Source organism: Chelonia mydas, chromosome 6 (genome assembly GCF_015237465.2).
Source record: "Chelonia mydas isolate rCheMyd1 chromosome 6, rCheMyd1.pri.v2, whole genome shotgun sequence".
Lineage (NCBI taxonomy): Eukaryota > Metazoa > Chordata > Testudines > Cheloniidae > Chelonia > Chelonia mydas.
The window spans coordinates 80396067-80413218 of record NC_051246.2 but is presented as its reverse complement, the minus strand read 5'-3'; positions in this window follow the sequence as shown (position 1 = coordinate 80413218).

The following is a 17152-nucleotide window of genomic DNA, read 5'->3' as shown; positions in this document are numbered from 1 at the left end:
ATCTTCTCTCATTTTTAATCTCTTTTTAGTTTGTACTTAATTGAGTTTTATTTAGCATTTATTATTCAATTTATTTTTAAAAAGACATTCATCCAAGTGCTGCAGAAACTTTATTAGCTACTTAGTGCAGTCATTGATACTCTGGTGCTATTAAATATATTTTTAAAAAGTCACCTGGTGTCTAAGGTGAAGTGAATGTCCCTTTGCTCTTAAGACAAAGTGCCTTGTCTCAGGGGCCACAGGAGGTGTCTTAACAATTATACAAGACAGTCCTTGTGGCCCAGCTATTAGCTGCAGATCTTCAGGGCAAGATTTTCAAAAGAGCCGGGGGAACTAGGTTTCAGAGTAGCAGCCGTGTTAGTCTGTATTCGCAAAAAGAAAAGGAGTACTTGTGGCACCTTAGAGACTAGCAAATTTATTTGAGCATCAGCTTTCGTGAGCTACAGCTCACTTCATTGCTGTAGCTCACGAAAGGTGATGCTCAAATAAATTTGTTAGTCTCTAAGGTGCCACAAGTACTCCTTTTCTTTTTGAGGAAACAAGGTGTCCAACTTCCATTGGATTTCAATAGGACTGAGGTGCCTAACTTGTTTGTTTCTTTGTATTGTGGTAGCACCTCATATCCTCAATCATAGAACAGGATTCCAGTGTGTTATGCACTGTACAAACACAGAACAAAAAGATGGTCTCTGTCTGAGCTTACAGTCTAAGTATAAAACAAGAAACAACAGGTGGATGGAGAGTGGGGAACATAGGGAAACAATGAGACAATGCTGGTTGTCGTGTTAAGTAGTAGTGTCAGCACGTCAGCTGCCGAACTGTTGTTTGGGGGTTTCTTTGGAAACACCACAACCAAGGAGAATTTTAAGGAGGGGTTTGAAAAAGGAAAATTAGATGCTTACCCAATAGATTTACCGAGAGCTCTTAGTATGTATGAGGGGGACACATAGGAGAAAGCATGAAAGTGAGTATTGGAAAATCTAACAAATGGTTGAAGAAGGTGGGCATCACTGGCAGAGCTGGCATCTTGGTAGGCCTTATAATAAGACCTTCAATGAAAATCTCAGCATTGGATAGTAGAGACAGTGTGGGATATTGCAGATTTCCCCTTCTACAGAAAACATTGGAGAAGAAGCAAGTGCTAGTGGGCGGAGGGACAGCTCAGTGGTTTGAGCTTTGGCCTGCTAAACCTAGGGTTGTGAGTTCAATCCTTGAGGGGGCCATTTAGGGATCTGGGGCAAAAATTGGGGATTGGTCCTGCTTTGAGCAGCAGGTGGGACTAAATGATATCCTGAGGTCCCTTCCAATCCTGATAGTCTATGATTCTACCACAAAGCAGAGTCCTGAATTTCACAGGAGACAGCACAGAACAATCCTAGCCTCAAGTGCATGATGGCTTTTTGGCTTCATCCAAAGACCTTGGTTTATTAATAAAGGTTGGGGTATAATCCATGAAATCTCCAATGATTATTTTTGGATTTTTCTTCCATGTCCTACTGATTACCTGTCAGTTCCCCAACACATTGATGGGGTGTGGTATCACATCCGACATTCCATCCTCTTCAGGTTTTTAGGATCAAACACTTACAGATAATGTTTGATCCGTTCCACAGGCAGTTCAGTCTGTGGATGATTAAACTGAGCTTCGCCTCATGAAAAGATCCACATTGTGGCAACCAAGCTGTCAGCCTAATTTGAGAAACAGCAACAGCAGCAGAAAAATAACAGGAGCCAGCTTCCCCTTTAGTCAAGGGAGCTAAAGTGCAGCAGAGTCCCTGATAAGGGAGAAGTTCTCTTGAATATTGTTTTCTTAATTCTCTTTTCTGGAACAGATTTGTTATACAGTGGCATTATTCCCAGCTTGAGCTATAAGAAAAATAGTCAATAGAAATGAACCAACAACCAAACACCCATCATAATCTTTAAAGTGCACATCTGACCACTTCTCTCTACATATAAGAACTTTCTAATGAAACACAAACGTTTTAAAACTCTGGCTCTGAGTTTCCCTTCACTTATGCTGGTGTAAATCAGGAGAAACCTGACGACAACGGACAAGATTCATCCCTGCACCAATGGTAGTTATGGTGCTAGGGCAGAAGACAAGCAGCTTTTGACTTCGCTATTCAGAGATTGCTGGAAGCCGGTTCAGCACATTGCAAATTATGGAAGTCCATCTATGAGTCATTGGAGTAGTGGAGAATTATTTACCATAGCATCTAGGAGACCCCCATTATACTAGGTGATGTACAAACACAGACCAAAAATACAGTGCCTGCCCCCAAGGGATTTACAATCCAAGAATAAGATAACAGATGGATACAGACAAGTGGGGAGTACAAAGAAACATTGCTGATAAGCAGAGGCCTGTGTTGGCAGCATACTCACTGTGGCATAGAACTAACCTGGCCACTACCACTCTCCCTGCCTCCCCACTCTACCAGACACACACTCCTGCCCAAGAAGGCCTTGATGCAGGGGACATTCAATGGCAGAATGTGGAGCTGGGAGAATCATTTCTGTGACTCCCTGTGCAAGGGTTATTCCCTGGAAAAGTCTGGAGCCCCTTTGTGGATTTTTCACACTGCTTAGCTGATACAAAGGAGCCACAGCTCAAGGATGAATTCCCCTGAATGGAGTGATGTTGGATCATATTAAAGAAGTTCTGTATTAAAATCACAAATGAGTTTGATTTCCCATAGTTTAAATTCCAGGGTATTACTAATTAAGAGGTCTCTTGGTTTTTGGTATTGGGATTTGGCATTTAACCCTTAAAAGGTAACTCAATGCTTTAAAAAATTTAAAATGTTTTTAAGTTGTGGCTGCAGCAGGGCAGTCAAAATCAGGAGAATATTAAAAAAAAAATCTGGATTCTTTTTGTTTGTTTTTTTGTTTGTTTGTTTTTGTAACAAAATAGCAGATGAGAGTTGTAGTAAAAAAAAAAATTAAAAAAGACAGTGCCTCTCTGAAGCAACAGCAGAGGTGAGGTGCACAAAACAAAAAGAAGCAATGTTAGAAACAATGAGTCTTAAAATGGCTCTGAGTAATCAGACTGTCACTTTGATAAAGGTACATGAAAACTCTGTAAGCAAAAAAAAAAAGAAATAGTGACACCTTATGTAAAAATGGATCTGGATAATGTTATAGAAGTTAAACTTTGGAAGGAATGTGCATTTGCCCCAGAACATGTGCAGGGTATATTGTAGAAGGGGCAAAAGAAATGCAAACATACCATGCTACTTAATTAAAATGCTATTAGGGCTCCAAAGGGAGCCACAATAGGTTGGGTTTTCTTTTTCAGATTGCTGTGTGTTTTGGAAGCAGAAGTTAAAAGTAATCAAAACTCTGGTGAAAGTTGATTGTGTCCCTTTTAAGATAGAGTCTCTGAGCTGCTGATGGCTTTAAATCGAAAAGCAGGAAGCTTCTGTGAAAATGCAAATTACCTAAATGTTAAAGGAAGGAAAGAACTAGCAGCACAAAGGAGCTGCAGATAAAGGACACACCTGGTCAGCAAACAAATTGTCTAAATAAAAGGCATGGGATTATAAGATAATTTTAATAAATTTAATGATAAGTATCCCTGTAACAACGTATAGTGTGTATGATTTTTGGAAAAACCCTTTAAGGTCGTATGGTAATGATGCTTCTCAGTTATTACCTGTAAATAAAACTTAAAGCTTAACACAGCAGGAAAAACATTATAAACTTGGTCTGCTGAATAAGAAGGAAAACTCAGGGATTTAATGACTAAACAGTGGGATAATTTCCCCATAACCCTTAAAAGATAAAAGCCATTGAAACCTGGCCTGCCTATAGAACAAAAACAGGAAAATGTGAGGGAATTCCTCTGTTTTGCCTGCAATCAGCAAGGGTATTTGTAAAAGAAATATTTTAAGCAATAATCTGCCACCCCAAAAGGGGTAGAAACATGTTCTTTTTGTCTTTCAGAAAATCAGGAAAAGCTGACGCCAGCTGAAAAGCAACCCAATATCATGAACCTACTGTCACAATAGAAATTGTGTTTTGTGTTCTATGTTTTGTCTTGTGTTTTGTCTTGTCGCTAGCACTGTTGTGTGTTTAAAAAAAAAAAAAATACTGAAGACCTGCAGGAACTTAAAAATAAATTAAGCTTTCTGTCCCAACTACAGGACAGCCTGATACAAAAACAAGTACATGCCAATGTAGACTTGGTCCAAATTGGTCTGGGTAACCTAAAAGGCCGATGGAATCTTTAGTAATGGCTTAATACTACCACATGGCTAATCCATAAGAAAAAAAAAATATTAGAAATAGGAAACTCCACAGCCATAGCTATGGGACGCACTGAAATGCAGATACTTGCACTAGCTACTTTGGAACACAAAATGTTCTGGGTCATATTGGGAAATATTAAGGGTTTGATGCATTTGTTAAAAAAGAAAGAGATCATTGTTTGACACTTATCAATATGAATGGATGCAATATGTTTCCAGTATTGTAAACCAGACTTGTTAATGGGAGAAATTGTTGTCAAAATTGCACACCAACCGTCCCTGGAGGCAAAGGTATTGAAGGTTAACCCACTCCCCATATTACACATGGGATCCTTCTGGCTACCCTGGACCTTGAGCCAGTGGGCTGGGGAGGGAGGGAAGCTATTGGACACTAGAGGTTGTACCGAATGGACTCCTCAAAAGTGGGTGTGCCTCACCTTGCCTGTTGCCCCAGAACCTTGTAGTAAAGATACATCACTAGGATCGTGTATGTGGCATGAATTGGAATCACAAACTCAAATTGCCTCACAGTACCTTCTCTTGAATAGGCTACATAGAAAGTGACACTGACGATTATAAATCTTAGTGTCAAAAGGGGGATTATGTTGGATCATATTAAAGAAGTTCTGTATTAAAATCACAAATGAGTTTGATTTCCCATAGTTTAAATTCCAGGGTATTACTAATTAAGAGGTCTCTTGGTTTTTGGTACTGTTTCTCTCCCTCTGTGTGTGAAACTTGCAAGCTGCTAATTGTGTTAGTACATTCTAAGACAGAGTCTGTTCTCAAAGCAATTCACAGAGAGAGAGACTCAAAGCAATACTCTAACAACAGAAACAGCACCCAGAAACTCCCCGCCCTTTTGTTGTATTAACAATTGTGATTGAAATAGAGATAGAGGATGTATGTGGATGGATGCTTGGTGTGGATAATAACTGAATGATCAGGGAGGTGCCAGCCTAAGAATCCAGTGTCCATCGGCTGAAGAAGGCGTCAAGTGGAAATAACCAGAGGACCCCCGGAGGGCAGACTGGAATCCACCCAACAGCCTCAAGAATGGGAGAACTAAAGAACAAGATAACATCTTGGAGCCGTCAGGAATGTGCTATCTGCTGATTGATTCAGCAACAGCATGATGAAGCAATTCCCATAGACTGGCATAGGAAGAAATTCCTATAAAAATAGACTCTAAAAAGTGAGAACTTTGGGGTCTGATTCTGCAAACCAACTTCCAGGAGCATCAGATGAGCATCTGACAAGGCCCTGCTCCCTCCTCATGTCCAGGCCACCTGGCCAGTGGCTTGGCATGAGCAACTCTAAGGCTGGTAACTATGATAACAACTTTGCAGAACCTGTGTGTGTGTGTGTGTGTGTGTATGAATGAATGTGTGAATAAAGATGAGATTGAATGGAATGTTACAGCTGTAACTAACTGCTTACTATGATTCTTTCTGTATTCACAATAAATGTGGTATTTTGCCTTTTTCCCTTTAATAAGATCCTGCTGGTTTTTATTTTATTGGTATAACAGTGACACTGCTTTTGCACCAATGTATGTGAAAGGAGAACTGGGCCCTCTGTTCTCAGTCTATACAATACACTGTAGCTGTGCTGTTCTTGCTATTACAGATAAGATGAAATAAGAGTATGAGAAGCAGATTTAAAGAATTTATAATGCCGCTTTAAAAATTGACTAAAGATTAAATTTGATTTATAAATTGCCAGTTTGTGATCCAATTGTTAAATAATAAAATTTGGGCACTTTTTAAATAGAGTGTAAACTGGAATTGAAGTTTAAAAGAAAGATGTTTGGCTTTCAAGTTCAGAAAATGTTTCCAAAAGTTTAAATACCGAGTCAAATGGAAATTTTTTACATTAATGTATATTAATTCTCTTTCCAAAAACATCCATAACATGAAGTAGGAGAGATACTGAGATTTAAAGGTGTTATGCTGCTTATGCTCAGTAGAATTATATATATTTGTATAAGCAGCTTTCTAATGTACAGAATCATCTTTACACCCATCATAACACAGGAAGAAAAATACTACAATGGACCCTGATTTTTCTTTTGGAATAGTAGAGAAGCTATATTGGCAGACCTGGCGCTGAACGATGCCCAAGAGCAGAAACCAACACATAGTGCATGAAATGTACTGGAAAAATGAAAGCAGTGTGAGACAGACTTTGATAACCAGAGGGCCCAAATGAGATGCTAACTGACTGTTGTCATCCTAAGATTAATGCACAGGGCCCAGTTTTCAATTGTGTCAAAATTAGATTGCCCCATTCTGCATTTGGACTATCAAGTTGGCACTTAGGGGACAAAAAGTGCCCACACGTCTGTGACCAGAGGATTACCCAACAGTGAAATTGGTGTGATTCTTCTGCACAAGCTTGTGGGGAGATTTTGGGAGGATATTGGGAACCCCACTCCATGTGTGCTCCCTGTGTAGTAGCATAGTGGATGGGACAGGATCCAGATGATCCATCACTGCATGTGTTCTCCCGTCCTCTGCCCCATGACGGGCACAGAGGGCTGCTTCTACCACTTGAGGTAACCTCCATTCATTGAATCTGCAGCCACTTGCTGGGCTGGAAGCAAGTATTCCTCCCTAACCGCTGCCTGACATGCCTCAGTCCAGTATGCCACCTGACTACTTGGGCTAAGAAAGGGTAAGGCGATCTGAAACCTTAAAACTCAATCTTGCTACCAATTTGACTACCTAAATTAGTGTATTTGGGTTTCCCGGTTCAAAAATCTGTTTCTCTGTGTGTTAGACTCTCTCATGTCAGCAAAGAAACCTGTAGGTCTAGTTTTTTTTGTGATTCCAAAATGTGTCGTCCTTGCAGATCATAAAAGATCAAAATGTGTTTGAAGAGTCAGCAAGGCCTCAAGATTGCAGTTCTGTGAGAGGATCCTTTCTGTGCAAACCTAGTGAGGTTCCAGTCTTGGTCCTGACCGTAGAACTGCCAAAAGTAAAACTTCACCCTGATGCATCACAGTTCAGTATTGCCTCTTGGGCAGAGGTTGTTCATCCTGTCTCTTTGCCTCTTTCAAGTGGAAAATTCTGACCGCAGATTGCCAGGAGAGGGTTGGTTGTTTTTTAAATTAATGTTAATTTTTTTGCTGAGTCCTTGGGCAAGTCTGGGTCCCACATGTATACAGCTACTCTTCTGTGGCCAGCTCTGCCTCTCTAATGTTACACAGCTGAGGCCTTTTCTTGACAGAATTCTTTCAGGGCAGAAAATGACAATCTACCACATGTCTTCACACTCTGCCTAATTTTTGGCAGCACTGAAGTCCACATAAGGCTAACCTCTCTAGTGCCATCCTGAAATCTAATCTGGTGGTATTTGCTGACAATTTCTGATGATAACAAAAGTATTGTCATAATAACTTCTGTTTTAATTAACTGCACTGTCATGTTTTTAACCAATTTCATGCTCTATTCTTTGTCCAACTAGTAATACTGTTATCTCTGCTTCATGTTTAATTCTTTAGATCCTTGGAATCTAGCTAACTGGTCAAAGTAAAAACTTCCAGGTGCAAGTAAATTGATCTTCAGATGTTTATCTGAACAGGAAAATGCAGATGTAGCCAATCATTTTCTATAGAAATGTATATCACTCATCCTAACAAAGTTACATCAGAGGAGCGGCTTACAGAACTTTTCCTGGCAGGTACATTTTCATTTTTGTTAACTCATATCTGTCAGATATAAGGAATTGGCTTTTCTTGCTCACAGATAATGTGTTTGAAATGTGCTAGCTGTGTTTCAGTACTGCAAGCCTAGGTCCCAATTCTGGCAGGGCAAAGCCCATTGATGGATAGGGGCCTTGGAACCTTATCCTATAAATTAACAAGTACCTTTAGCTCCCAAATGAATTCAATGGGTGGTGCTCATCAGCTTGCAAGAATTATATAAAGAAAAGGAGTACTTGTGGCACCTTAGAGACTAACCAATTTATTTGAGCATGAGCTTTCGTGAGCTACAGCTCACTTCATCGGATGCATACTGTGGAAATTGCAGAATATCATTATTATATACACAGACACCATGAAACAATACCTCCTCCCACCCCACTCTCCTGCTGGTAATAGCTTATCTAAAGTGATCATCGAGTGAGGGGGTGAGAGAACCTGGATTTCTGCAGGAAATGGCCCACCTTGATTAACATACACATTGTGAAGAGAGTGGTCACTTTGGATGGGCTATTACCAGCAAGAGAGTGAGTTTGTCTGTGGGGGGGCGGAGGGTGAGAAAACCTGGATTTGTGCTGGAAATGGCCCATCTCGATGATCACTTTAGATAAGCTATTACCAGCAGGAGAGTGGGGTGGGAGGAGGTATTGTTTCATGGTGTCTGTGTATATAATAATGATATTCTGCAATTTCCACAGTATGCATCCGATGAAGTGAGCTGTAGCTCACGAAAGCTCATGCTCAAATAAATTGGTTAGTCTCTAAGGTGCCACAAGTACTCCTTTTCTTTTTGCGAATACAGACTAACACGGCTGTTACTCTGAAACCAAGAATTATATATCACTCTTCACAGATCATTTCATAAGAGGACCTAATGGCTGTCTTAATTTTCTGTCAACTGTGTTTAAGGGAACACCTTGGTGCCTTATATAGTCCACATACTACTTACTGCAGTATCCATCTCTTTAAAGCTTCTCATAGTCATTGTTCGTCACATCTGTGGGAGGTCCTTTATTGACTTGTGTGGGGCTTTGATAGGAAAGAGTTCTATTGATTTGTAAGTATTTAAAAAAGGGAGGAGGGAGCACAGACCACACAGATCAGTCTTCAGATGCTAAGAATTTCATATCATGTAGGTTTCCAAAAAGTAAATTATTGTATTTAATTACAGAAGTTATGTGAACTGAAGCAGAGGGAAATCTTACTGATGGTAGAATTCTCCCCTCTGGTTTAGGCCTACTGATGCCCGAAATGGTGGAACCATGCATCACCTCCAATATAAGTATCTGATGTGATTAGACTGTTCACTGTTGGTCAGAAGTAAGAATGGGTCAAATTCATCCTTGATCCAAATTTGTTGAAATCTGTGAAGTCATCCCAGGGATGAATTTGCCCCAAAATATTAATAATTTTATAAATTTTAACAGCCAAGAGTTCAGTGGGAACTTCCATGCAGAATCTTAGTATAGTCAAAATATAAAAATATAATAATGAATCAAGTGCTGCATTTACCAAGTAGAATTTATTTTACTATATATACTAAAATCTGTGATTCCTACAGAAATTAAGTATGTAGTTTTAAAAAAAAAATCCAAGCCACTTTTGGGTTTCCCAATCTGTCATGTTTCTAAGGGTCCCGTGTGGATGGGAGGAAGGTTGGGGCAACACATGGGAAAGAGCCCTGCCAAACTGTGTAAAGAAGACATACACTAAGAAGCAGCAATTTCCCATAACCACACATGCCCTACCTGGCATCTGTGGTTTTTAAATAATGCTGTTTAATCATTCTCATAGGAAGCCTTAGGCAGTAGGTGTACATGGCACTGGCCATTGATATGAAGACCCAGCCGCTTAGCAAAGGCTAGGTCCAATCTCTGCTGTTGGCCACGGAAACAGCAATCGCCCTGTTAGAATACATGGGTTTCAAATGCTACTTAAAATGTTTTATTACTTTCTTGCCTTGTGCTATGGGAAGCTTTTACCATTACCTATTTACATAACAGAGTGCTTGCTTAAAGAGCAGTGCTAAACCATAGTCTTGTGACATCACATCATAGTGAAGCTTAATTGTATATTGACTGAGAGTTAGCACTGACTCTGTACACTTGCATTATTGTATTAATTTGCTTCTGAAAGCTAGAGCCATCCAGTTGATCAACAAGTTAAGGAACAAATCAGTGGTTCTCTAACTTCTGTTCTACCAACCAGGTGGTAAGAAGAAGACACACTCATGGGCTGTATCCTCGCCCCACTTTCTAACAGTCCCTCCTCACTCTTCTTGGTTTCTCTGCAGATCTCCATAGTCATAGCTTAAGAGCCACTGCACTAAACCTTGCAGGTGATTCCATTCACTTCCATTCAGGTGAGTACTTTGTTCACAGACTCCTCTGGTTGTCAAGAAAGACTTGGGACAGCAAATTAAGCACCCAGTCCATCACCTTTGTAAAGTGCTATGAGAACCTATGGATGAAAACTGCTATATAAATGCCAGGTAGTTATTACTATTATTTTGCTTCCATTGAAGTCAAACTGAGTGTTGCTATTGACTTCAATAGGATAAGGGCCAGGCTTCAGAAGAGGAGAAATTATCCAAAGTTTCCTTTTGGAAATTGTGATAATATTGTATTTGTTATGTAGGTTATACTCATTTATTCTTATATTGCCAAACAGTATATTTCTTAATTAATTTCCCCTAAGGGAAGCAAATGTGGAAATCTATCCAAGTTGTTATGGTCTGTTGCATAAAATCTACAGTGTCCATGTTTATGATCCTCCACAGAGAACTACACTCCTAACTGTTTAATGGTGCAATGCTTTTTATCTCTGACAGAGCATCACTTTTATACAGTATCTTGGGTTTTTTTCAGTACCACAACCTTAATGTGCTTTTGAGGATAATTCTTTTTTGTTTTATTTCTATTTGTCTGTTACTAAACTATCTAAAAAAAAATTGCAAACATCTGTTTACTAACATATTTTGTCCTCTGAAGAAAAGCCATAGGAATGAGAAGTTCTAATGTATAACTTGTAAATATTCTCATTGGAAAGTACAGAAACAAACACTCAGAAGAGACTACAAAAGAAGTATTCATAAAGACTTTTTAAATAAGAGTAAGGGCAAAGGAGGACTAGATCCCTCAAGACATTTTCATTAAGATACGGAACCTTTTACCTCATGGTTGTTTCGCGAAATCTGGCTCAGTCAGTGGTAACAAAAGGTCACCATTATTCTTCTATGATGGTTTGGTGACCTATGTAAAATTAATTAGTGGCCCCAGTCCAATTCAAAGGAGATAGGTCCATATCACACAAACATATTGATAATCTCAGTAGAAAGGTCAATGACAGAATGGTATTGAAGAATTCATTCCCCAAGGAAGATCACAAATATGGCAATTTCCACAACCACTAAATTCACTAAAATGCAATTCAGATGGGACACTTAAAAACCAGACTTGGCTGCATAATACTTAGTGTTACAAACCTAAAGTCTAATATAGGAAATAAGGTGACTGATCTAGTATATTTTCCACTTGGGTGGATAATCTTTTATGTTTACTAGTCAGAAAAAGATATCTGCACATCGTGTGTTATAAAGATTGGGCTGAACACACATTCACTCTGTGGTCCTGAGCAAGTTTCTTAACTTTTCTGCTTCAGTTTCTCCATATGGAAAATGAGAATACAGATATTCACGAACCAACACATATGGGTATTGTGAAAATTTATTAGCTAATGCTGGTGCAGCACTTTGAAGGAGGAAAGCAATATGAGTCCTATGTAGTAGTACAGAATTTGTGGATACCAAAGGGCAAGATACATATATAATCTCATACTAACACACATCTCTGAAAAGTCAGATGAATTATTGTAAGCATAAATGTTGTTCTCCCACTAGTATAAGCCAGAGAGTTACTGGTGTAACTAATGTGAAAGGGGAAAGCTAAAGAATATTTGCATAATTGCCAACCCTCCGGCCCCTTGAAAGGAAATATACTGTGAAGTACTATTAATAGGTGTCAATGAAAATATAATTTTGGTTACATGATTTGAATGACTCATCAGATAAAAATGAAACATGTCCTTGCTTTAAGGCAACTAGAGAAGAAAAGTAAGAATAAAAAGAAATGCTCTCAAAAACAGCCACTGTACATGAAATATCTTCTTTCTAGGTTTCAGAGTAGCAGCCGTGTTAGTCTGTATTCGCAAAAAGAAAAGGAGTACTTGTGGCACCTTAGAGACTAACAAATTTATTTGAGCATAAGCTTTCGTGAGCTACAGCTCACTTCATCGGATGTGACTATCTAGGCACTATGAGTGCACCTAATCTCCCTCAATAGTGGGGGATGAATGAATTTTGTTCCTCCAGTAGATTTGTAAGGGTGCAGGGTGGAACAGACTGGGTAGTATAGTTCACATTTAGGTGTTAGCATATGGAAAATATTACATGAGCTAATGGAAAACATCAGGTTTGTTTTTACAAGTGTAATCATTCCTCTTATTACATCATCTGCATGGCTTGAACTCAGGACCTCTGAATCTAAAGGCATAAGCTTCTGTTGTTTAAGATAAAGGTTTGTATCTGCTAGTTTTAATTTGGTAGCAGACCCATAAACCTATATTCACTATTTAGCCAGTAGAGGGGGACAAAGAGCCACATTGTATTAGCAAGAGTTACCTGACTGGGAAAGATTATCCCAAGCTTTAGAAGTGCATCGTAATTCAAATCCCTTATGGGCCACTACTTGTATTGGTGCCTCTGGATGTTTGGAGCCAGGACCTCAGGATCTCAAAGCATGCACTGTTTATTAAAGGGCCACGTCCATTAGCTGTAAGGTACAAGCAAACTCATAAACCATTCTGTGGTCTAGCCTTAGAGATGGACAAAAGCTATAGTGCTCTTTCATCCCTTTGAAGACATGTCTTACCATGTAGGAATCACAGCATGTTCAAAGAATACACATTTAGGGCCAATTTTTGCACTCAATGGTACACTTTCACCTCCCCCTGAAGCCAATGGGAGTTGCACATGTCTATCAGGCATCAGACACTGGCGGTTAATGTGAAGTTGGAGACTGAATTTATCATTCATCTTCTCTAGAGTTGGTTGGGAGGTTTTTTTTTCTAGAAAATGCAAATTAATGAAAACTGAATTTTTTAGTGGGAATGTACCAGCTTCAACAAAACTTTTTGTTGGAAATGTTTCTCAGATCCAGGTGGAATTTGAGAGAGAGAGAGACCTCACTGTAGAATAGCCATTAGCTGAAAGCCCAGTGGGCACTCACCTATGATGGGGAAGACCCAGGTTTAAGTCCCTGCTCTGCCTGACTTGGGGCAGGTCTCGTTTTTTTTCCATGATGTGGAATTGGAAGATTTTTGAAATCTTGAAAAGTTTTGTGGGACAGAAAAACTGTTTCCTGCCTGTCTCTAATCCTAACTTTAGTTGCACACATAGATTAAGATGGTATTTAGTCCCATGCTGGTGTGTAGTGCTGAGGAGGCAAAGGTGAAGAGAACCTTTCACCTTAGCTAATGGGCCAGGCTCAATTCCAGTGCTTGCACAGTTGACAGGCAAAGACAAGCAGGGGACTCCAGCACTGATAGTAGTGTTAGATATCCCAAAAGAGACTGAGCAAAGCAGATGTTTAAGAGCACTGGGCCAGCATGAGAGAAATATACTCTGCACCCTGTGTTTAAAAAAAAAAGTACAGATTTGTATTCCAACAGCACCATCTTGGTTTGAATCTCATCCTGGAATAGCAGTAGAGGGAACAGTTGGGAGCAGTGGGTAGTGCTCACATACCTATCTCCTAATGCAGGCAGTGCATTACAACCATGATCCTGCCCTTATTCTTTAAATTTTGGAATACTTCAAGTGCAAAATTCCTGAAAACTACAGCATGTCTAGGAGACTTTCCTCGGATGACAACCATCTGAAGCTAGCATTTTGTCCAGGTGTCAAGGAGACCCAATCGCATCCTCTCTCTGGGAAAACTGAAAACTGAACTGAGTTCTGAGGTGCTGAACATGTTGGCCTATATGTTTCTAGGCACCTACCTTTGAAACTTTTGGGTTTTAAAATGAGACTCCTAAATCTATATGTAGGCACCTAATTAAGTATACTTTCTTCCAAGAAAAACACTGATCTGCATGTGCTCAGCACCTTTGAAAATAAGACCAATCTTATTTTGGTGCCTTAACATGGATTCTTGGCCAATTTGGCCATAGTAGATACATGTTAGCCAGTTTCTCTCCCACATTTGCAAAGTAACTTTTAGCATAGACATACTACACCTTTTTTTTTTAATCTGTATTTTTCATCCATTTGTAATCCATTGCATTTGCTGTGACAAAGTCTTGTTTATGGGATTGATCTCAGTTTGAACATCCTTTGCTGTCTTTTGCTTCCATCTGGTTTATGTGAACAGACACAACAATGTGTATGTTCTCCCTGCTGGCTCACTAGCTAACAGAGAGATCAAACATATCTTCAGTGCATTTTTCACACCTGTCTGTGAACTTCTAATCCCTCTGATTCTTCCATTATTCAGTTCTGTGATGCCTGTTAAGAAACAATATTACTGTCTTATTGCAGTAGAACAGCGCAGAATGCTAATAGCATTGCATCTTTTTCAGGATACGTAAGAAATTATAAAGTAATTTGGGAGAGATGGTTATATGAAAAGCCTCAAACAAATGTTGTTTGTTGTCATTAGCTGACAGTTACGAGACCAAAGGTAATGAAACTGAAGCATGTCACTACCATGAATAGGTGTCTCTTATAGCAGCTGTCACAAAGAGAAAATTGTCTCTTTTGCATTGTCAAATTTTGTAAAATTGCATCAGTCCTCCCATTTATGTTGTCATTCTTGTATGGAAGCACTTGCTCTAGTGGCTGACTTTCTCCCAAATCTCATAACATCCCTGAAGTACAGAAGTATTATTCCCATTTTTACACTAGGGAGATTGAGGCAAAGAGACTAAGGACAAAATTTTCTAAAGCATCTATGTGATTTAGGCTCCTAAATCCCATTATCATTTAATAGGACTTGGGCTCCTAAGTCACTGATGCACTTCAGAAAATTTTGCTCTAAGTGACTTTCCCAAGATCATACAGGAAGTCTGTGGCAGAGCTGGAAGTTTAATCCACATCTCCTTAATCTCTGCCAACTGCCTGAACTGCAAGACTGTCCTTCCCCGTCAACATGGAGAGATTATGTGGAGCACAGGTCAGAGAAGAGTTGAATCCTTGTGCCCATTCAGTTCTTGGCCTCTCTTGGGTGGCACTAGCAATACTTTTGTCGGCACACTTTTTTTGGGTAAAATGGACACTTGTGTCCTGGGAAATGGACTAAAACCACCAAACTCATTTTACATGGGATAGTTTGCAAGCTAGTAATCTGTGAATATTTTCCCCTGAGCTATTCCCTAAAATCAAAGATTTATCATTAAAACACTAAATGTTTTTTTTTTTATGTATCAGTCCAAACAGCAGGTACACTAATTTAAAACTTATTTTCTGGATCCCCTCATTGGTTAAAGAAAATAGTCTAAAGATCAAGTCGGGGGGTGGGGAGGGTAGGGGAATGGGTAAGGTGAAAAATGGACATAAGAAACAATGTTGTCTGACACCCTCTAGCAAATAGTTACGTCATTGCAAATTCCCCACAAAAATCAATACACAGTAGCAAACACTTGAAAGATCATGTAACCATTTCCTTTCACGTTATTTTTGTTGATGATCTACATCAGACCACACTGAAAATTTCATGATTAGTCTGTGTGAAAATTGATGTCAGTGGCAGTGATTCAATAATACTCACTTAAAGACAAGCAAGACACATTTTTCTTCACTCTCACTGTTATGGGATAGCAAGTAATAGGTTAACACTTTCTATCAACACAGTAAGAGACTAAAAATGTTGCCTTTTCTTCCGTGAGTGCTCCACTTAAACATAGGACGTGAAAACTTGCCCCTGCCCATTGTAAGTTGTTTCTGAAATAGGTACCAATTTCAGCAAATACACAAAATCTCAGGTGTATGGAAGAATGTACTGGACACTAAGAAAGCCTGCCAGGGTGAACTCTGCCTTTGGCTATACCTATGCAACCCCACTGTCTTAAACCTCATCTCTGAGGCCACTGTGTAGTAGAACATAAGAATGATCATACTGGGTTAGAACAATGGTCCATCTAACTCAATAGCCTGTCTTCCGACAGTGGCTAGTACCAGTGGTTCAGAGGGAATAGACAGAACAAGGCAATCAGTGAATGATCCATCCTGTGTTGTCCACTTCCAGCTTCTGGAAGTCAGAGGTTCAGGGACACCTAGAGCATGGTTCAAAGCTGAGCAGTCCCAAACTTTTTAATCTCTTCTAGTATAGAAGCTGCTCCATGCCCCCCCCCCCTTTTTTTTTTGTTGCCCTTCTCTGTACCTTCTCAATTCTAATATATCTTTTTTGAGATGGGGAGACCAGAAATTCACTCAATATTCAAGGTGTGGACGTACCATGGATTTATATAGTGGCTTTATGATAGTTATTGTCCTATTATCTATCCCTTTCCTAATGGTTCCTAACATTCCATTGGCTTTTTTTGACTGCTACTACACAGTGAGCAGATGTTTTCAGAGAGCTGAGCTATATCAGGATGAATCCAAGATCTCTTTTCTTCAGGGATAACAGTGAACTCAGATCCCAGCATTTTGTATGCATAGTTGGGATTATATTTTCCATCATGCATTACTTTGCATTTTTCAGCACTGAATTTCATCTGTCATTTTGTTGCCCAGTCACACAGTTTTGTGAAATCCCTTTGTTACTCTTGGCAGTCTGCTTTAGACTTAACTATCATGAGTAATTTTATATCATCTGAAAACTTTGCCATCTCACTGCTTACCCCTTTCTCCAGATCATTTCTGAATATGTTGAACAGCACTGGTCCCAGTACAGATCCTTGGAAGAGCCCACTATTTACCTCTCTCCACTGTGAAAACTGACCTTTTGTTTTCTATCTTTTAACAAGTTACTGATCCATGAAAGGACTTTCCCTGTTATCCCATAGTGCTTAAGAGCCTTTGATGAGGGACCTTGTGAAAGGCTTTCTGAAAGTCTAAATGGTTCAAAGATATCTACAATCACCAGGGTCCACATGCTTGTTGACACCCTCAAAGAATTCTCATAGATTAGCGAGA